The 22,683-nt window shown below is 44.0% G+C and overlaps 1 non-coding gene across 1 annotated transcript; it reads left to right on the forward strand.

The window, feature by feature from the left end:
- Positions 1 to 449: 449 nt before the first annotated feature.
- LOC119925932 lies at positions 450 to 577 on the forward strand. Its single transcript, XR_005449859.1, has one exon. It is a non-coding gene; the product is annotated as a U6atac minor spliceosomal RNA (small nuclear RNA).
- The last annotated feature ends 22,106 nt before the right edge of the window (positions 578 to 22,683 follow it).

A 22,683-nucleotide genomic window follows, 5' to 3' on the forward strand; every position in this document is an offset into this window, starting at 1 on the left:
CAAACCACACCTCTGATCACCAAGGTTATTGTGAAAAGTTTTTTTATGTAGTTTTACCAGCATACAAGGAAGAGACACATATACACACTCATACCTCCAAGGATCTGTAGTCAAAGCAGCCTATTTGGTCAATCATTCTTCTCTCTGCTTCCAAATACTGCTCTCCTACTGCTTTAATACTTGCTTTTCTGTGTACCCCTTAGTAATGCAAAGCAACTGTCTTTTACCTGCTTTAGGCATCACAGCTGTTGCTCTACATGCAGTCAGTGATTGGTTCAGGGCCATTACTGAGTAAAACAGGGAGAGAAAGCCCCACCTCCCTCCATGCTCCACCCCCACAGGTCCACAATTATCTGTCTCAGGTGGAGCCCATCAGTGTCTCCTCAAAGTCTTTCCCTTGTTGCAGTTGTTTGCAGAATCTCAAATAGTCACTAATGAGGCAGCTTGTTGTGTTGTATGAAAGGAGACAAGGTTAGCACTCCCCTTGAGAAGAATGAAAGAGGTCCTGGTGACCTATACAACATATATATGGTTAAGGCATTGCCATCTACTTCGTGGCATCTAACCAAGTTTGTATTTTTTAAGAGAAGCAGTAAGGCTCAGTGAAAAGAGCACGGGCTTGGGAGCCAGAGGTCATGGGTTCTAATCACAATTCTGCCACTTGCCACTTTGGGCAAGTCACAACTTCTCTGTGCCTCAGTTACCTCATCTGTAAAATAGGGGTTAAGATTGTGAGCCCCACTTGGGACAACCTGATCACCTTGTATCCCCCCAGTGCTTCGAACAATGCTTTGCACATAGTAAGTGCTTAACAAATGCTATTATTATTATTATTATTATTATTATTATTATTTGGAGGTGGAGGTTCTTGAGGAATGGGGAGATGTGAACTGAATATTTTCTCAGAAAAACGATTTGGACAGCAGGGTGAAGTACGGATTGGAGAGGAAAGAGAGGATGCAGGGAGGTCAGCAAGGAGGCTGTTACAGCTATAGAAGAAGCAAGAAATTCGGAGAACTTGCATCAGTGTGGTTCAAGTTTGGATGGAGAGTAAAGAGCACATTCTAAACATGCTGTGAAGGCAGAACTGTCATCAACCAAGTCCTCCCTAGGAAAAAGACATCAGTAAATCCAATGTCACTTTTATTTCCATGTTTCATTGAGGAACCAAAATAATGATGATAATAATGGTATTTGTTACATGCTTACTATGTGCCAACCACTGTTCTAAGCACAAGGGATAGATACAAGCTAATGAAGTTGTGCACATTCCCTGTCTCACAATCTTCATCCCCATTTTACAGATGAGGTAACTGACACAGAGAAGTGAAGTGACTTGCTCAAGGCCACACAGCAGACAAGTGTCAGAGCTGAGATTAGATACCAGGTCTTTCTAACTTCCAGGTCTGTGTTCTATCCACTAGGCCATGATGCTTTCTGTGTACATCTCCCTACTCCTCAAAAACTTCCAATGGTTGCCCATCCATCTCCACATCAAATGGAAACTCCTACCATTGGCTTTAAGGCATTTAATCCATTCTCCCCCTCCTACTTAACTTTACTAATCTGCTACAGCACAGTTCGCACACTTCACTCTAGCACCAACCTGCTCACGGTACCTTGAAGTTTCTCTTTCTCTGTCCACCTCACACCTTCCCTCCTCCCTGGGACTCCCTCCTCTTTCAGAGCAGACAGACCACTACTTTCCCCATCTTCAAAGCACTGTTAAAACCTCTCTTCCAAGAAGCCTTCTCTGGTGGAATTCTCATCTCTCCACCTTATTCTCCCTCCCTTCTGCCTCACCTAGGCACCCCTTAAGCATCATTCATTCATTTATTCATTCAATCGTATTTATTGAGCACTTACTGTGGGCAGAGCACTGTACTAATTGCTTGAGAAGTACAAGTTGGCAACATAACAATACTTGCTTCTTTCCCAACTCCTAAGTGCTTATGCATCTATCCTTATGCTCTGTCACTTTCTCCACCTGTAATTTATTTTAAAGCATATCTCCTCCCCTACATTGTATGTAGAATGAATGAATGAATGAATGAATGAATGAATGAATGAATGAATCCATGAGGATTAAGACTGTAAGTCCCATGTGGGACCTGGTTATCTACTATTTTCCCCCAGCGCTTAGTACAGTGCTTGACACATACTAAATGTTTAACAAATACTGTAATATTATTACTATCATTATTATTAAATCACAGAAGCATCTGTAAGCACCAAACTTCCACAACATGTCATAGTGGATAGGAAGCAGCATAACCTAATGGATAGAGCACGGTCCTGGGAGTCAGAGGGTTGTGGGTTCTAATCTTGGCTCAGCCACCTGTCTGCTGTGTGACCTTGGGCAACTCACTTCACTTCTCTTCACTTCACCCCCTTTTAGACTGTGAGCCTGCTATTGGGTAGGGACTGTCTCTATATGTTGCCAACTTGTACTTCCCAAGCGCTTAGTACAGTGCTCTGCACACAGTAAGCGCTCAATAAATATGATTGATTGATTGATTGATTCTCTGTACCTCAGTTACCTCATCTGTAAAATGGGGATTGAGACTGTGAGCCCCACTTGGGACAGGGACTGTGTCCAACCCGATTTGCTCGTATCCACCCCAAGGCTTAGTACAGTTCCTGGCACTCAATAAGTGCTTAACAAATACCAGAATTATTAATATTATTATTATAGAGAACTTTCTCTATCTGGATACTTCTTCCCTGACCTCCATGTAGATGTGTGCTCCTGGCTAAGATAGGGTTCCTGAGGCAAGGCTGTGGGAACACCACAGCCCTGGACAACTTGGTAGCAGGAAGTGATGGTGCTGATGATGCTGATTCTGGTATTTGCCAAGCACTTACTATGTGCCAAGCACTGTACTAAGTACTGAGGGATGAATCTGTGAACTCGGTAGTGCCTGATAGTGATGGCATTTTATTAAGTGCTTACTATGGGCAAAGCACTGTTCCAAGCACTGGGAAGGTTACAAGGTGATCAGGTTGTCCCACGGGGGGCTCAGAGTCTTATGCCCCATTTTACAGATGAGGTAACTGAGGCCCAGAGAAGTGAAGTGACTTCCCCAAAGTCACACAGCTGACAATTGGCGGAGCTGGGATTTGAACCCATGACCTCTGACTCCAAAGCCCGGGCTCTTTCCACTGAGCCACGCTGCTTCTCTAATAGCATCCTAGAAGTCCCTAAGTCCCTTTTCAGAGCCTCCCTTCCACATCATTCATTCATTCATTCAATCGTATTTATTGAGCACTTACTGTGTACAGAGTACTGTACTAAGCGCTTGGGAAGTACAAGTTGGCAACATATAGAGATGGTCCCTACCCAACAGTGGGCTCACAGTCTAGAAGACTGTAAGATTTGATTGGAGACAGAGCAAGAACAAACCAGATCGTCTGGCATTAGACTGGACAAATGGCCACCGTATCTGCAAAGAAGTGGCCATGGAAAAAAGCCAGCTGGGCCCATGGAGCTACAGGAAGCGGCAAGGTCCAATAGTGGAAATAGCACGGACTTGGGAGGTAGTGGACCTGGGTTCTAATCCCACTCTGCCATTTTGCTGTGCAAAATGGGAATTCAATACCTGTTCTCCTTCCCACCGAGACTGTGAAACTCATGTGGGACCTGATTATCTTGTATCAACTCCAACACAAAGCAAGCACTTAGCAAATGACACCATTTTTGCTATTATTATTACTATGTGATATTGAAAATCTGGAATCCAGAGAGCATACATATATACCTGTATATATGTATATATGTTCGTACATATTTATTACTCTATTCATTCATTTATTTATTTATTTTACTTGTACCTATCTATTCTATTTATTTTATTTTGTTAGTATGTTTGGTTTTGTTCTCTATCTCCCCCTTCTAGACTGTGAGCCCACTGTTGGGTAGGGACTGTCTCTATATGTTGCCAGCTTGTTCTTCCCAAGTGCTTAGAACAGTGCTCTGCACACAGTAAGCACTCAATAAATATGATTGATTGATTGATAGCAGCTTTAAGATCTCTCATTCTTAAGGCCATGCTTCTTTTTTGCCAGACTGAGAAACAATCCTGTCTCCCCCTCTAGTCTGTAATCTCTTTGTGGGTAGGGAAGTGTCCACCGACTCTGTTGTACTGCACTCTCCCAAGTGCTTAGTATAGTGTTCAGCACACAGTAAACAGTCACTAGATACAATTGACTTATTGATTGATTTATCAGGATAACGATGACTTCCTTACCTTTTGAACCCTGGTCATTAATCTTTGGGGATTTAATTTTCACCTGAAATCCCCCAAAGAGTATCTGTGCTCCAGCATTCCCTCCCCTAGCCTCTCTGTGGTTAAAGATGAGTCACAGTGTGACTTGGGTTAATGGAGGGCTATTCCCCTGAGCCATAAGTGCCCACTTGCTTTAGGATGGGTATGGGAACTTTATTACTATGTACGTCTGATTTCGATGCTGCTTTATCATCTGCCAGCATGTGCACACACACTAACAAGAGATTCACTGTATTCTGCCCCTGAGGGTGACTTTCGAAGAAGGAAACCATTGATTTTTACCATCGGACACATAAACTGTAAGCTATTCCCTGTATTATTCTATCCCCAATGGTGCATTCTGTAGGGGAAACCAGTCATTTCAGTCATCAGACACACATGCAGACAAACTAGGTAATAATAAACTATCCAGGAGACCCAGCTGTTCATTTTTTTCTTCTCGCTATAAAGGAAACTTGACTCTACCTTTTCTAACAGACAGTCTAAGATCATTCTTTGTTTCTGTGGCAGGCGTCATTATGAGGGTGGCTAAGTTTCTCAAGAAGAAGAGGGAGCAGGAGATTGTCGGCAAATCTTAGATCCAGCAGCTTTTTTGATAGCCATGGGAAGTAGGTTCTGAGGAAAGATCACTTCTCTGATGAAGGGTTGGGAAGGGATGGAAAATCCATTTATTTCTACTGTTTTTCCACCACTACTCCTTTCCAGAGGAATGGTAGTAAGGAATGTGCACTTGATGGGAGAGTTTTTTGTCCATGTGTGGGAGTCATGATGGCTCAATCAATCATACTTATTGAGCACTTACTGTAGTAAGTATTTGGGAGAGTTCAATACAACAGAGTTGGTAGACATACCCTGCTGACAGTGAGCTTACAGTCTAAAAGGGGAGACAGACTTACTATAAATAACTAATCTGACATAAATATTGTGGGGTTGAGGGAGGGGTGATTAAAGGGTGCAAATCCAAGTGCATGGGCGATGCAGACGGAGTGCCAGAAGAAGAAGAAATGAGGACTTAGTGAGGGAAGTACTCCTGAAAGGGATGTGTCTTCAATAAGGCTTTGAAGGTGGGGAGAGTGATTCACATCTGTTAGATGTGAAGAGGGAGGGCATATCAGTTCAGAGCTGGGATGTTGGTGAGGGGTCAGCAGCAAGGTAGATGAAATCCAGGTACAGTGAGTAGGTTGCCATTAGGGGAGTGAAGTGTGCTCGCTGGGTTGTAGTAGGAAATTAGAGAAGTAAGGTAGGAGGGGGCAAGGTGATTGCGTGTTTTAAAGTTAATGGTAAGAAGTTTCGATGGTTCCGTGCCATTTCAGGCATGAGTCATTGAACAGAACCATATGTTTTGGTTTTGTTGTCTGTCTCCCCCTTCTAGACCGTGAGCCCGTTGTTGGGTAGGGACCATCTCTATATGTTGCCGACTTGTACTTCCCAAGCGCTTAGTACAGTGCTCTGCACACAGTAAGCTCTCAATGAATATGATTGAATGAATGAATGAATGAACCATATGCCTGCAGAGGTGATTTGATACTGAGAGAAGACTCAAGTGGGTGCAGGGCATCACAATGTAATAATAATAATAATAATTGTGTCATTGGGTAAGTGCTTATTATGTGCCAGGCACTGTTTTTAGCAATGGGGTAGTTACAAGATAGTTGGATGGACACCAGTCTTAATCCCCACTTTACAGATGAGGGAACTGAGGCCCAGAGAAGTTAAGTGACTTGCCCAATGTCACACAGCTGACAGTTGGCGGAACTGGGATTTGAACCCATGACCTCTGACTCCAAAGCCCATGCTCTTTCCACTAGGCCAGACTGGTCTGAGCCCTGGAGAAGAAAGACATCAAGAAAGCAGCGTGGCCTAGTGGAAAGAACCCGTGCCGGGGAATCAGAAGAAATGGGTTCTCATCCCACCTCTGCCACATACCTGCTGTGTGACCTTGGGCAAGTCATTTAACTTCTCTGTGCCTCAGTTCCCTCTTCTGAAAAATAGGGACTCGGTACCTCTAAACTTGCTGTGGGCAGGGAATGTGTCTGTCTATTGTTGTATTGTACTCTCCCAAGCGCTTGGCAGTGCCGGGCACATAGTAAGCCCCTAAACGAATGCCATTATTATTATTATTATTATCATTATTGTTATTATGACAGAAACCTGTTTCTACCAACTCTGTTGTATTGTGCGCTCCCCAGCGCTTAGTACAGTGCTCTGCTCACAGGAAGTGCTCGATAAATATGATTGAAACTCTGTCCTTGACTTGGCTGTTCTGTGCAAACCACAGGGCAGAGACATCAGGCAGTGCCGCTCCAGCCCCGAGGGAGGGAATGCACTCCAAACCAGCTCATCGGACCCCTCCGGCCCACCCCAGGGCCCCCGGCTTGGCAAAAATTCCAAGTTCATCGCTCAATCCCCAACTCCCTTTCCTCAGCCCCGCCGGGTAGAAATCCCATAAGGCTGGTCAGAATGGCTCATCCTCTCCTATTTCATGTCGGGGCTTGTCCTGGCCTTTTCCCTGGTTTAACTGGGCCGTTTGGAAACCAGCCCACGTTCCCAGAATTCTGCAGTCATCACTCAACAGGTCTGATCTCTTGCTAGAGGGAAAGCAGCTTTGGACTTGGTTTCAGAGCAGACTGGGTTAGCGGGAGGCACGAATTGGGTTGAGCGATGATGAGAACATAGTCAAGGGCATCGCGAATATTGTCTGTTCAGAGTCGGAGGGGGGGTGGAATTACAAAACTGAAGGATCTGCTCGGAGATAAACTACGTCGCATGATTTAAGTGCGGACAATTTGTCGTCAGCTGCCAACAAACAACCTCCTTTCCCCCTGTCAGTTTTGACATCGTATATCAGAGCCAGGAGGAAAGAGCGATGATGACCTCGCGCCGGTACAAATGAGAACATTTCACGCACCGCGGAAAACGGCTGAGATCAGAGGAAAGTCACCGGCATTCCCTGCTCCCTAGATCGGCCCTTCGTCTTCTGCTGCTGCTCTCCCGGCCATAGCTGGGGTTGCCACTGCCCAAGAACCTGGACCACCTATTGTTCATGAAACCGTTTTCAAAAGCCCTTCACAGAGCAGCTCATCTTTTGCAATCCTGTCCGACCTCTAGAGAGTCTGACATGGACACTGGAGGAAGAGATTAAGCCGGGGAAATGGTGAGGAATGCGCAAATGACTAGCAGGGAGTCCTTGGGAAGAAAAATGCGTTGAAATTCATGAGGTGGAACCATAATATTTAATACTCGTGCCTTAATACTGGTCCCAAGTACTCCATGAAGTGTTTCTAAATCTTAATTTTCTGCAGGCTGCAACAAACTCTTCCCAGGTGCATTGGTTGAGAGGGCTGAGGTCACGCTCCTGTGGCTTGCTCCTGTTTTCTAGCGCTCCTCAGCTGCTCTCAGATTGCTGGAGAAGCAGAGCACAGGACTGGGCTTCAGGCTCCTGGGTTCTAATCCTGTCTTTGCCACTTGCCTCCTGTGTGACCTTGAGCAAAGTCATTCAACATCTTTGGGCCTGTTTCTGCATCTGCAAAATGTAGATAAAACACACGTTGTCCCTCCTCCTTAGACTGTGAGCTCCATGTAGGAAAGGGGCTGTGTCTGCTTTGGTATAATAATAATAATAGTAATAATGGTATTTGTTAAGCACTTACTATGTGCCAGGCACCGTACTAAGCTCTGGGTGCAAACAAATTGGGTTGGACACAATCCCTGTCCCATGTGGGGCCACAGTCTCAGTCCCCATTTTATAGATGAAATACCGGAGGCCCAGAGAAGTGAAGTGACTTGTCCAAGGTCACACAGCAGATAAGCAGTAGAGCTGGGATTAGAACCCACAACCTTCTGACTCCCAGGCCCGTGCTCTGCAGCGTGGCGCAGTGGAAAGAGCCCGGGCTTTGGAGTCAGAGGTCATGGGTTCAAATTCCGGTTCCGCCACTTGTCAGCTGTGTGACTTGGGGCAAGTCGTTTCACTTCTCTGTGCCTCAGTTCCCTCATCTGTAAAATGGAGATTAAGACTGTGAGCCCCCTGTGGGACAACCTGATGACCTTGTAACCTCCCCAGCGCTTAGAACAGTGCTTTGCACATAGTAAGCACTTAATACATGCCATTATTATTATTATTATTATTCACTGAACCATGCATCTGGCAGAGATTAGTAATAATAATAAGAAGAATGATGGTGTTTGTTAAGTGCTTAATATGTGTCAAACACTGTTCTAAGTGCTGTGGTAGATACAAGCTAATCAGGTTGAACACAATCCCTGTCATTCATTCATTCAATCATATTTATTGAGCGCTTACTGTGTGCAGAGCACTGTACTGTCCCCCATGGGACTCACAGTCTTAATCCCCATTTTACAGATAACTGAGACACAGAGAAGTGAAGTGACTTTCCCAAGGTCACACAGCAGACAAGCAGCTGGTATTAGAACCTATATTCTTCTGACTCGGAGGCCTGTGCTCTATCCAGTAGGCCATACTGTGGAGGGTGGTCCAGCTCACAATCTGCCAGAAGGAAGGATGTGTGAAATCCCTCTCTAAGACCTAGGAGGGTACAGCATTACCATAAAATTTGCCCTCCTAAGTGTACATGTGTAGGAAGATTAAATGTTCAGTATGTCTTAGAGGAAAGAACCTGGGTCTGGGAATCAGAGGACCTAGATTCTAATCCCGGCTCCACCACTTCTCTGCTGGGTGACCTTGGGTAAATCACTTCACTTCTCTGTGCCTCAGTTACCTCATCTGCAAAATGGAGATTAAGACTGTGAGCCCTATGTGGGGCAGAGATTATGTCCAGTTTGATTATCTTATGTCTACCCCAGCATTCAAAACAGTACCTGGAACAGAGTAAGTACTTAAATACCATTTTTTTTTTTTTTTACAAAACTGAGTGAAACCAAAAGGAGAATTTTCTGGGAAAGTAAGACTTCCTTTTTCAGGTTTTCCTACTACCTTTCTGCATCTTCTTCTTTCCCTAAACTAAATCGGCCCGGCTCTGGGAAGGAACAAAGTAGTGCAGTCTTTTCAGGGTGATTCACCGTACCTGAAGAAAGCATCTTGTCAGAGATATTTCTGTTTCCATGTTTCTGTTTCCTTATTTTACTTTGTTAGTCACAACCCTGCTCTTGACTTTCCTGATGGTGGGATGATCAATGGTAGAAAACAGCAGCTTTATCGGTGCTTAGAACAGTGCCATGCACATAGTAAGTGCTTAATAAATACCATCATCATCATCACTTACACTCCCACCTCTGACATGGAATGCATTTCCTCCGAGGTATCAGGACCAGGGATGAGAAAGTCCTTGTTAAAAATGGATCTACTTAACTCCTTGTTAATCAGTCTAACAGGCCTAGATAAAACTGGTCCTTCACTTTAAAAACTTCTGTGCTGCGTGGAACATTTGAGGAGAATGAGGAAAAATAGGATAACTAAAGAGCCACTACAGAGAGCTGAAATTGGGGAAACAAAAGCAAGACAGGCAGGGAAATTGTTTTAAGGACATGGGACAATGAAACCTCACACAATGCTGCATTCCAGCTCAAATTGGAGTAAATTCCTGAGGACAGACAAATAATAATAATGATAATAATAATGGTACTTGTTTAGCACCTACTATGTGCCAAGTATTGTTCTAAGCACTGGAGTAGATACAAGCTAATCAGGTTGGATACAGTCCATGCCCCAAGTGGGGCTCACACTTTTATTTCCATTTATACATATGAGGTAACTGAGGCCCAGAGAGCTTAAGTGACTTGCCCAAAGTCACACAGCAGACATGTGGCAAAGCTGGGATTAGAACCTCGGCCCTTCTGACTCCCAATCCTGTCACGCTGCTTCTCCAGAGGTCCACTGCGGGTCCACTGCAGTACCAAACACTGGTATGCTGCTATCAAGAAGGGAGTGGCTCTCTTTCACCAGTGAATCAATCAGTGGTATTTACTGAGCACTTACTGTATGCAGAGCACTGTACTATGTGCTTGGGAGAGTAAAGTAGAGGTGGTAGACACGTTCCCGTCCCACAAGGAGCTTACAGAAACGGAAGAGAGATGGATCACAAATATGGGATATGGCAGAGTGTGAAGATGTGGACATAAGTGCGGTGAAAATCACAGTACTTAAGGGGTTCAGGCCCAAGTGCAAAGGTGATGCAGAAGGGAGGGATTAGTCAGGGAAGTAAGGGCTGTGAAGAAAAGTTTTGCCAGGAGAGAGAGACAAGGAGGTAAAAGAGACAGGGACAAATTCTGCATATATTAGCCACAGCATCAAAATGAGGGATAATTGTATGCCCAATTTGGCCAAAGCTGTAGCTCCCACATTGGCCCTTTCAGGAACAGATGCTAAGTTATCTATCGATATTAATATATTCCCCGTCTCAGGGCACCTGGAGAGTTTCTAGGACTCTACCAGACTTTGAAGTGGGAGGAAGAGTCAAACAGAGGCCTACCCAATCCATTCCTAGCTTGGGCAGTGGCTAGCAAGTAGAAGGCAATCTGCTACAAGTCAAAACTCACCAATTCTAGATAGCAGCAGCATGGGAGAGAGTCAAGTGTGGAGATTCAAGTTTACTGCATGGAAGGCGGCAATGGTAAACAACTTGTGTATTTTTGCCTGGAGAACTCTATGAATACACTAACAGAATGACAGCGGATGGAGAACGAGGCGTTCTGGGAGAGATGTGTCCGTGTGTCGCTGTGGGTTGGAAATGACTCAATGGCATAAGACAAGATAAGACTAATATATTCATGCTGTCTCCCTCTCTAGATCATAAGCTTTGTTGTTTGTTTTTATTTTTGTTAAGTGCTTACTATGTGTTAAATACTATTCTAAGTGCTGGGGTAGATGAAAGTGAAACAGTTTGGACTCAGTCCCTGTCCTGCATGGGGCTCACAGTCTAAGTAGGAGGGAGAATAGGAGAACTGAGGCACAGAGAAGTTAAGTGACTTGTCCAAGGTCACACAGTAAGCATTTGGCAGAGCCAGACTAGCACCTCTGACCCCCAGGCCTGTGCTTTTTCCATTAGGCTATGCTCCTTCTTCCTCCTATTTATAATAATAATAATAATAATAATAATAATAATGCTATTTGTTAAGTATTTACTATGTGCCAAGCACTGTCATTTTATGGGTTTCTCCACCCATCCTAGACTGCGAACTACTCAAGGGCAGGGAGCACACCTCTGAACTCTCTTGGCCTCTCCTAAGCACCCAGAGCAATTTTCAGCACACAGTATGTGCACAATAAACACCATTGGGTTGATTTTCCAATCCTAATGGGACATTCAGGAGTTCCACAGGGCTCTCCCCTCTGGTCCCACATTCTCAACAACTCCCAAGCCTCTTTTCGGGGCTGGAGTTAGCTACCACCCACCACCTTCTAAGGTACCCAGTGCAGCTAAGCCCATAGACCCAGCATCGCACACACAAACACACACACACACACACATCAAAGTGTCATCTGGGGCAAAGGACAGAATGTGGAGTGTGTGCAGCTGGTAGAACAGAAGCTGACTGTATTTCCCCATTTTCTCCCAGGATTCGATAAATCGGACTCTTACTCATTTCAGAAGCCCCATCCCCTGGGCCAAGGTGAGGTGGGCCTCTCTTCATCATCCTCCTGGGTTCCCGTTTTTAAACCACTCCATGTTGCCCTGTTGGTCATGCCCAGGGCCCTGACTTCTCCTTAGTCCAAATTGGCTCCAGGGGTCTCTAAGGTCAGAAGAACATCTTCTAACAGTTTGACAGCCTCCTTGGGAGATGGGGGAGGCTCGGGGCACGGAGGATTGGAAGCGCCCACCTCATATGTCTAGAAGGAGGAGACAGACAACAGAACAAAACATGTGGACAGGTGTCAAGTCCTCAGAATAAATAGAATTAAAGCTAAATGCACATCATTAACAAAATAAATAGAATAGTAAATATGTACAAGTAAAATAAATAGAGTAATAAATCTGTACAAACATATACAGGTGCTGTGGGGAGAGGAAGGATGTAGGGCTGGGGGTGATGGGGAGGGGAGAGGAAAAAAGGGGGCTCAGTCTAAAACACAACTGATTAATTGAAATGTACTCTTAAAGTGAACTTCACCATTAGTGGTGTCTCCTTCAAATATGAAGGATGATTATATATACACACAAATTTGAAATTGAAAACTGAATTCCTTGCACTGGTACACTCTGTTCTGCCCAAACATATGTTTTCACCAGATGCTTTGGGTAGAATGACAGCAGAATTAGGAAATGTTCTTCAGACAACACACATCTGTCTGGAGACAGCACAATGTGGTGACGGAAGAAACGGTTGTGAAGGTGTGTGTGGTGTCGGAGCCAGGGTTAGTATTGAAGCACATTATCCTTATCCTAGGGTTCTGCAACATCCAATTTATAGGGGATTTGGTGTATTTGAATCTTTTCACACAGGTAATGCTTGCTGCTGTAAGGTACCCCAGTATTGGTTAAGAACATTTAAGTGTCTCACTCATTAAATTCTTCACTCTTGAGAGCAGGAACAATATATCCTGTTTCTGCTATATTCTCTCTAATGCTTAATACTCAGAAGGCACTCAAATGCCATTGGTTGTTTGATTGTGTAAAATCAGGAAAAGCAGCGTGCCCAGGCCTGGGAATCAGAGGACCTGAGTTCCAATCCTAGCTCCAATGCCTTTTTTATGGTATTTATTAAGCCCTCACTATGTATCTGGGATAAGTACTCTCTTCCTTCATTTACCCTTTGCTTCCAGCCCCACAGCACTTATGTACATACCTGCAATTTATTTCTTTATATTAATGTCCGCCTCCCCTCTAAACTGTGAGCTCGTTGTGGACAGGGAATGCATCTGTTCATTGTTGTATTATACTCTCCCAAACTCTTAGTACAGTGCCCTGCACACAGTAAGCGCTCAATAAATATGATTGAATGAATAATGAATGAGTTTTAGCATCAGAGCTCGCGGCTGTACAAACCCGATACCTTCCCAATGAATGGAACGACCACAAGCGGCTTCAATGAGCTACTGTGTTGCGTGTTGGCGATCTTATTCTTTCTGTGCATGTTCCCGTTCCTCTGCATTGTAAATGTGGGTGGCTGAATAAAGACTCTTGCATTCTTATCGGCTAGGCATGACAGGTCTGTTTAACCCAGGCTCATATGGAAGGTGAAAGTCAGATCCTCAAACCCGAGTCCTAGCAACCAGTGATTGAAGCACGTTACCCTTATCCTTGGGTTCTGCAACATCCAATTTATAGGGGATTTGGTTGTTCCCCTCTGCGGAACAACCTGATCACCTTGTAACCCCCTTCTAGACTGTGAGCCCACTGTTGGGTAGGGACCGTCTCTATATGTTGCCAACTTGTACTTCCCAAGCGCTTAGTACAGGCTCTGCACACAGTAAGCGCTCAATAAATACGATTGAATGAATGAATGAATGAATGAATGAATGAATAAATATAGGGTCTCATAACCTAAGAGTTAGGGATAACAGGTATTTATCCCCATTTTAAAGTTGGGGGTAACTGAAGCAGAGATAAATTAAATGATTTACTCAGGTTCATACAGCAAGGTAATGGCAAAACCAGGATTAGAATCCAGGTTTTCTGAGTCCTAGGTCTGGGTTCCATCCATTAGGCCATACTGCTTTTCTCCTAGGTGCATTGGAAAGTGGCACCAACCAATATACCAAAGGGTAGCCATGATTTTATAAACATGATATAGATGACAAAGAATGGAGTAACAAGAAAAATCTTTATGCTGTATTGATAGACTTAAAAAAACAACAACAACCAATTCACGGGTCAGAGCTCCAACAACTACTGAGGAAATCTGACGGTGCTGAGAAATTTCGTGTGGACTAGTACAAACAGCACGGGCCCAGGAGTAAGAGGGCCTGAGTTCTGATCCCACCTCTGCCAACTGCTTGCAGAGTCACTTAATTTCTCTGTGTCTCAGTTCTACTGCTCTCCCTCCTATTTAGACTGTAAGACGCATGTGGGACAGGGACTGTGTCCAGCTTAATTTTGAATCTATCCCAGTGCTTAGAACAGTGTATGTTACATAATAAGCACTTAAATACTATTTTCAAAAATAGTCACTGAGAACCTAAGCTTGCTCCATTACAGTATGGTTGGTCAGGAGCAGCGTGGCTCAGTGGAAAGAGCCCGGGCTTTGGAGTCAGAGGTCAAGCATTCAAATCCTGGCTCTTCCAATTGTCAGCTGTGTGACTTTGGGCACTTCTCTGTGCCTCAGTTGCCTCATCAGTAAAATGGGGATTAAGACTGTGAGCCCCCCGGGGAATAACCTGATCACCTTTAACCTCCCCAGCACTTAGAACAGTGTTTTGCACATAGTAAGTGCTTAATAAATACCATTATTATTGTTATTATTATTATTTGAAAGAGCCCTTGGATGACCCTATTATCATGATCACAAGAAAAAAGAGGAGCTCCAATTATGTTTTGCCTACTCCAGGTCACCAGTCTTGAGGACGTGACAAGGGACTTGATACTGAAACCAGAATACATTGCCAATCCACTGAGAATCTCCTCCAAGTCAACAGATGCATCAACTTGAAGATGAGATGACTAACGCTTCTGTTTTAAGTTGTGTGTCAGCTTGCTCATTGTTGGTTTTCTGTAAACAATATTAAAGTGCAGAAGAGAGAGCACATCCTTTTCAAACTGCGATCCAAATGTTTTTTGGTCAAGGATATGGAAAAAAAAAGTTCATTTGAAATCATTAGGAGGAGATTCAGAGAAGGTAAGATGTTTCTTTCAGAGACAAACATTTATCCATCTGATAGCAGATAGAAGGAAATCATTCTTGTTTGATGAGCAGGTAAATGTGAGCAATTTCACTTGGGGTAATAGAGAGCTGTGTATCCCTGCAAACAGTACCATTTACTATTATATAGTATTTGTTAAGTGCTTACTATGCGTCAAACACTGTCCTAAGTGCTGAGATAGATATAAGTCAATTAGGTTGGACACAGTCCTTCCCCGACATGGGGCTCATAGTCTATATAGGAGGGAAAACAGGAGATTTTAAGTGTGACATGCCCAAAGTTATGCAGCAAGCAATTTCCCTTGGAGACATAGAGCATTGTGAGTTTGTACAAGCCGTACTATATAGAAAAATCACTTCACGCCAGAAAATTCACTATTTCCATTTCAATGGAATGGAATTTTTCCCCATTCGTGCTTCCATGTTAAAGACCTCATTAAAGCCTCTTCTGAATGCCTTGAAAAAATCTTGACCTCCACTGAGTTCCAAAATACTACACTAGGTTGCTCAAACAGGTGTCCTGTTTCACCTCAGCTGGGCTGCAGTAAAGACACCAACTACTTTAATCACTGGAAAGAAACAGATCACTTCAAATAACCACTGCCATCCATCTGTTGCAAGTCAAGCAGAACAGAAAAGCAAGCATGGCAAAGTAGAAAGAACATGGGCTTGGGTGTCACAGGACCTGGATTCTAATCCTGCCTCAGCCATTTCATTCATTCATTCATTCAATCATATTTATTGAGCGCTTACTGTGCAGAGCACTTTACTAAGCACGTGGGAAAGTACAATTCGCAACAGAGACAATCCCTGTCCACAATGAGCTCACAGTCTAGAGATGGGGAGACAGACATCAATTCAAGTAAACAGACATCAATAGAAATAAATAAAATGACAGATATATACATAAGTACTGTGGTGCAGGGAGAGGACGGAAGAGCAAAGGGAGCAAGTCAGGGTAACACGGAAGGGAGTGGTAGATGAGGAAAAGTGGGGCTTAGTCTGGGAAGGCCTTTCGGAGGAGGTGTGCCTTCAGTAGGCTTTGAAGAAGGGAGAGAGTAATTGTCTGGCAGATTTGAGGAGGGAGGGCGTTTCAGGTAGGACGTGGGCCAGGGGTCGGTGGTGAGACAGGTCGACAGTGAGACAGGTGAGAATGAAGCGCAGTGAGAAGGTTAGCACCAGAGTAGCGAAGTGTATGGACTGGATTGTAGTAAGGGAGAAGTGAGGTGAGGTAGGAGAGGGCAAGGTGATAGACTACTTTAAAGCCAATCGTGAGGAGCTTCTGTTTGATAGATCATGGGCTTTGGAGTCAGAGGTCATGGGTTCAAATTCTGGCTCCGCCAATTGTCAGCTGTGTGACTTTGGGAAAGTCACTTAACTTCTCTGGGCCTCAGTTACCTCATCTGTAAAATGGGGATGAAGACTGTGAGCCCCCCGTGGGACAACCTGATCACCTTATAACCTCCCAGCACTTAGAATGGTGCTTTGCACATTGTAAGCGCTTAACAAATGCCATTATTATTATTATTATTATTCTTATTATTATTATAAGAAGGTGGTTAGGTAAACACTGGGAATTTTTGAGGAGGGGAGTGGCATTCCCTGAATGTTTCTGTAGTAAGATAATCCAGGAAGCAGACTGCAGTATGGATTGGAGTGGGGAGAGGCAGGAGGTTGGGAGGTCAGAAAGAAGGCTGATGCAGTAATCTAGATGGGATAGCTAGCTAGCTAGCTCTCTTCCTTGCCAAGCTAGCTCTCTTCCTCCCTTCAAGACCCTACTGAGAGCTCACCTCCTCCAGGAGGCCTTCCCAGACTGAGCCCCCTCCTTCCCCCCTCCCTCCTCCTCCTCTCCATCCCCCCCGGCTTACCTCCTTCCCCTCCCCACAGCACCTGTATATATGTATATATGTTTGTGTGTATTTATTACTCTATTTATTTATTTATTTTATTTGTACATATTTATTCTATTCATTTGATTTTGTTAATATGTTTTGCTTTGTTCTCTGTCTCCCCCTTCTAGACTGTGAGCCCACTGTTGGGTAGGGACCGTCTCTATATGTTGCCAGCTTGTACTTCCCAAGCGCTTAGTACAGTGCTCTGCACACAGTAAGTGCTCAATAAATACGATTGAATGAATGAATGATAGTATGAGAAGCAGCACTTCTCAGTGGAAAGAGCATAGGCTTGGGAATCAGAGGTCATGGTTTCTAATCCTGGCTCTGCCACTTGTCAGCTGTGTGACTTTGGGCAAGTCACATAACTTCTCTGTGCCTCAGTTACCTCACCTGTAAAATGGGGATTGAGACTGTGAGGTCCATGTGGGACAATTTGATTACCTTGTATCCTCCCAGGGCTTGGAACAGTGCTTGGCACATAGTAAGCACTTAACAAATGCCATTATTATTATTATGGGTGACTGTACTAACCTGGTAATAGTTCGGATGGAGAGGAAAGCGTGGATTTTAGTGATGTTTTGAAGGTAAGACTGACAGGATATGGTGATGGATTGGATATGTTGGGTGAATGAGAGAGCTGAGTCAAGGATAATGCCAAGTTTACGGGCTTGTGAGATGGGAAGGATGGTGGTGCCATCTACAGTGTCTGGAAAATCCAGGAGAGGAAAGGGTTTGGGTGGGAAGATAAGGAGGTCTGTTTGTTTTGGACGTGCTAAGTTTGAGATGATGGGAGAACATCCAAGTAGAGATGTCTTGAAGGCAGGAGGAGATGCGAGCCGAGAGAGAGAGAGAGAGAGAGAGAGAGAGAGAGAGAGAGAGAGAGAGATCAGGGGAGGAGATAGAGATTTGTGTATCATCCGCATAGAGAGTATCGTTGAAGCCTGGGAGAGAATGAGTTCGCCAAGGGAATGAATGTAGATGGAGAACAGAAGGGAACGAGAACTGAACCTTAAGGTATCCCCAGTTAGGGGGTGTGAGAGAGAGGAGAAGCCCATAAAGGAGACTGAGGATGATTGGTGAGAGAGATGAGGAGAACCAGGAGAGGACAGAGTCAGTGAAGCCAAGGTTGTATAATATATCCAGGAGAAGGAGGTGGTCCACAGTGTCAAAGGCTGCCAGTGTGACCTTGGGAAAATCAACTAACTTCTCTGTGCCTCAGTTTCCACTCTGTAGAAGTGGGATTAAATACCCATTCTCCTCCCCCTTAGATTGTGAACCTCATATGGGACACGGACTGTGTCCAACCTGATTTTCTTGGTTCTACCCCAGTTCTTAGTGCAATGCTTTAAGAATCCTCTAGACTGTGAGCTCATTGTGGGCAGGGAATGTGTCTGTTTATAGTTGTACTCTCCCAAGCACGCAGTAATCACTCAATAAATATGATTGGCTGGCTAACAGTGCTTGTCAGTAAGGGCTTAGCAAATACTAAATTGACTAAGCAAATTTACTTAGCAAATACTAAATACTAATATTGTAATTATTGATAAGGGATGGGGAGGACAGAATCAGTTTGTGTTTATTAAGCTCCTACTTTGTGTGGAGGGTACTTTAGGAAGTTCTTGGAAAAGTGCAGTGTAATTTGAGACAATATGATATGAAAAGAAAACTAGGACAAGCCTCCTGGAAAAAGTGAGATTTCTGAGAACTTTGAAGGTGAAGTGAGTTGTGCTCTTTCGAAATGTCATCAAACCAAGCTTAAGATACTTGAGCTATAACAAGAAGTGCTGCTAAGCTTGGGCTATACATCACTCCATTTATTACATGATAAATAAATTGAACTGGAGAACAAGCCCCATCCTGTCAGAAGAGATATTCCCATCCTAAGACCCCCAGACAAATGGAAGCTTAAATTGCACTGGGAAATGGGTCCCAATCATGGTCCCCTGCATCCTAAGAGTAGGATCTCCGGAGTAGCTTTGGTGTTTCTATCTGGATTTTCTATGATGGGTAATGCAGATAGTACTAGGGAAAAGGGGAGGTTGAAAGTTAAACGCCAGGATCTTCTCCAATAGAAATTTTTCCACTTCAGTCAGTTGTGATGAAAACCATCAGTCTTTCAGTTAACTCAATTAACTATGTGTAGGGGGTTTATTGTGGTCTTTGGAAGGCCAAATAACTCAACTTAGATTAGCATATTTTGGACACATAATCAGGAGGATTAATTCTCTAGAGAAGACACTCATGCCGGGATGTCCAAGGAAAATGAGGAAGAAGCAGACCAGCCCCTAGATGGGGAGAGACTATAACAATGATAATGGAAGAATCGTTAGGAAGGTTGCAGACTATGGCAGAGGACAGGATGTTCTGGAGAAGGTGTATCCATGGAGTCACTGTGAATCTGAAACAACTCAACGGCACATAATGATAATAATAATAATAATAATAATAATAAGAGGGTTTATTGAGTGCTGTAAGGAGTTACAGAGGAATCAATGAATGGCACTTACTGATCACTTACTGTGTACAAAGCAGTGTGGCTCTGTGGAAAAGAGCCCAGGCTTTGGAGTCAGAGGTCATGTGTTCAAATCTCGACTCCGCCAATTAGCTGTTGACTTTGGGCAAGTCACTTAACTTCTCTGTGCCTCAGCTCCCTCATCTGTAAAATGGGGATGAAGACTGTGAGCCCCCCATGGGACAATCTGATCACCTTGTAACCTCCCCAGCACTTAGAACAGTGCTTTGCACATAGTAAGTGCTTAATAAATGCCATTATTATTATGATTATTATTATTATTTAAAAACACTGTACTAAGCACTTGGGAAAATCCAACAGAGTTGGTAGACATGATTCCTGCTCACAAGGAGCTTACAGTCTACTGTTGGTTGTGGAGGTGAGGGGCAGACATTAAATTAGATTAGGAAGAGGGGAAGCAGTAGAATATAAGAATATTTCCATAAGTATTGTGAGTCTGGGATAAGTATCAAAGTGCTTAAGGGGTACACAGCCAAGTGCATGGTCGACACAGGAGGCATGGAAGAAAGGGGAAATAAAGGGCTTAGTCAGGGAAGGCTTCTTGGAGATGTGGTTTTAGGAAGGTTTTGAAGGTGGGGAGAGTGGGAGACTGTTGGATATGAAGGGGCAGGGGGTTTCAGGCCCAAGGGAAAATGTAGACAAGGGGTCGGTGGTGGGATAGATAAGATTGAGGTACAGAGAGTGGGGAGATGTTAGAGCAGCAGAGTGTGTGGATTGGGTTGTAGTAGAAGATCAGCGAGGTTAGATGGGAGGAAAGAGAGCTGGTTGAATGCCTTAAAGCTGATATTAAGGCTTTTCTGTTTGATGATAAGGTGGATGAGCAACCCCTGGAGGTTTTTGCGGTGTGGGGGAGAACTGGGTGGTTTCTCAGATATATAATCCAGGCAGCAGAGTGTGGTGTGCAAAGGAGAAGGGAGAGAAAAGATATAAGGAGATCAGCAAGGAGGCTGATGTAGTAATCAAGGTGGAAATGATCAATGCTTGGATCAGTGTGGTAGCAGTTCAGATTCCAGGGAGGATCCCGGAGATGTTGTGAAGGTAGAACTAACATAATTTTGTGACATTGAATGTGTGGGTTAAATGAGGGAGATGAATTAAAGATAATGCCAAGATTACTGGCTTAGGAGACTCGGAGGATGGTGGTATTGTCAAAAGTGATAGGTAACCTTGGGCAAGCCACGTAACTTCTCTGTGACTCGGTTTCCTCAACTGTAAAAATAGAGATTCAATACCCGTTCTCCTTCCCACTTAGTCTGTGAGCCCCACGTGAGACAGAGATTATGCCTGACCTGATTAACTTGTATCTAGCCAGCAGTTAGAACAGTATTTGACACATAGTAAAGACTTAACAAATATAATTTTAAAAAAAGGCAAGGAGAGGACAGGATTTGGGTAGAAAATAAGAGACCTCATAGTCCTGGCCTTAATGGAATTGACAGTAAAAGACTGAAGTTTCATTATTATCATTATTGTGGATATTATCATATATCATATATATCATATATCATTCTCATCCCCAACTGACTAGATCCATGTTACCACCATGCAAATTCTGCAGTATAAGTCTCCAGAACAAACTGGAAATTCAATAGGAGGAGAACATCGAAAGGGATTCCTGAAGGGTTTCCAAGGAGCAGGTGTTTTCAAGGAATCAGAGAAAGGTGTTCACTCTTTACTTAGTTTTAGGCTTGCTAAGGTATTTTAGGAGTCAGTTAAACCTCAGGAAGCAGAACATTGTCTGGAAAGATGGTTTTGTCTGAATGATTTACCATCAGCGAGATTTTGGACCTGTGCTTTTTCCCTGTAGGTTGCAAAGGAGAACCGTTTAAGTATGACTTAGTCATCAGGCCTGCACTGTCTGAGTGTTTAAAATGTTTCTGGACTGTGAGCCCACTGTTGGGTAGGGACCTTCTCTATATGTTGCCAACTTGTACTTCCCAAGCGCTTAGTACAGTGCTCTGCACACAGTAAACGCTCAATAAATATGATTGATTGATTGATTGATTGATTACCTGTGACTGGGGGAGAGCAGAAAGACTTCTGGGGAAGAGACAAACCAGCCAGCCACCTCACTGTTTGAGACTGTGATGACTATCGTGTCATCAAGATGATTGGGGTAGGATTTTTGTCTCTTCAGTAAAGTAGGGGAAAAAATCAAAGTGGCAAATAGCCAGATGCCAGGAACTTGAACAACAAGGGGAGTAACCAAGAGGAGAATGTCAGGTCAGTGCATATTCTGGAATGAAATGCGCAATCTGTTCCAAAACTCCACTGAGCACAAACTGTCTGCAGATGACTGCACCTCTGCCAAGTGCAATTTCTAAAAGCCGTGGAGAATAACACCCACAAACAACAGATCGGGAGTTGAGCTGGGTTGTCCCTGCCCTGGATGCTCATCACTTGTTCATTCACAACTGCTCAAAATTCTTTGAAAGGGGAAGCCCACCCTCCTGGCTTGCCCCTTCGCCTTGCTGTGAGTATGAAAGTTTACACTCTCCTTCCACATTCAAGTCTGTGAAGGAGAGGTCACTGAGCAACCTGAGAGATATGACGCATCCTGACCCAGAACCATGACAAAGGAAGAGAAAATTCCAACTCCTGGCTAGGACTTTGAAGAGGGTCCTGACATGGAGCTCTGCCCTTTCCAGCTATAAAGCATATGGGATCAATTGGCTCTTATTTTCAAGAGAGTTTGGGGTTGAGGGCCCAGGTATAGCTAAGGCAAAGGACTTATAAGGCCCCTTTGCCTGGGCCAAATACTTGCTAATTTACTGGGTAATGTTTAGCCATCCCATTCAGGGAGATGGATAAGGCTTATCCCCACGTCTTTTTTAAGGGGAAAAAGAAGCCAGTAGAGCTATTCTTAGTAACTTCCAGTCTAGAAGGACAATGCTGTTGTAGAAAATAAGACTCGCTCCAAGAAAATAAAATTGGAGCAAGATGTGAGGAAAAAATTCACCTTCCTTTCCCTCAGGGTCACCTGAACTAAGTTACCATCTGTCTTCTCTTTCCTTGTGTCTTTCATGGGAAACATGACAAGGGCAGGCCTGGAATAACCAACAGATAGATACTATCTCCCACCTATCAAATAAAGGAAAGTCTTCCTGGATGCACCCCAGAAAAATTTATAGCATCACAACAGCCATTCAGGGAGCAGAGAGCTGGACTGAGGGACTGACGGTAGTCTTGTTATACT

The sequence above is a fragment of the Tachyglossus aculeatus genome, chromosome 3 (genome assembly GCF_015852505.1).
Source record: "Tachyglossus aculeatus isolate mTacAcu1 chromosome 3, mTacAcu1.pri, whole genome shotgun sequence".
NCBI lineage: Eukaryota > Metazoa > Chordata > Mammalia > Monotremata > Tachyglossidae > Tachyglossus > Tachyglossus aculeatus.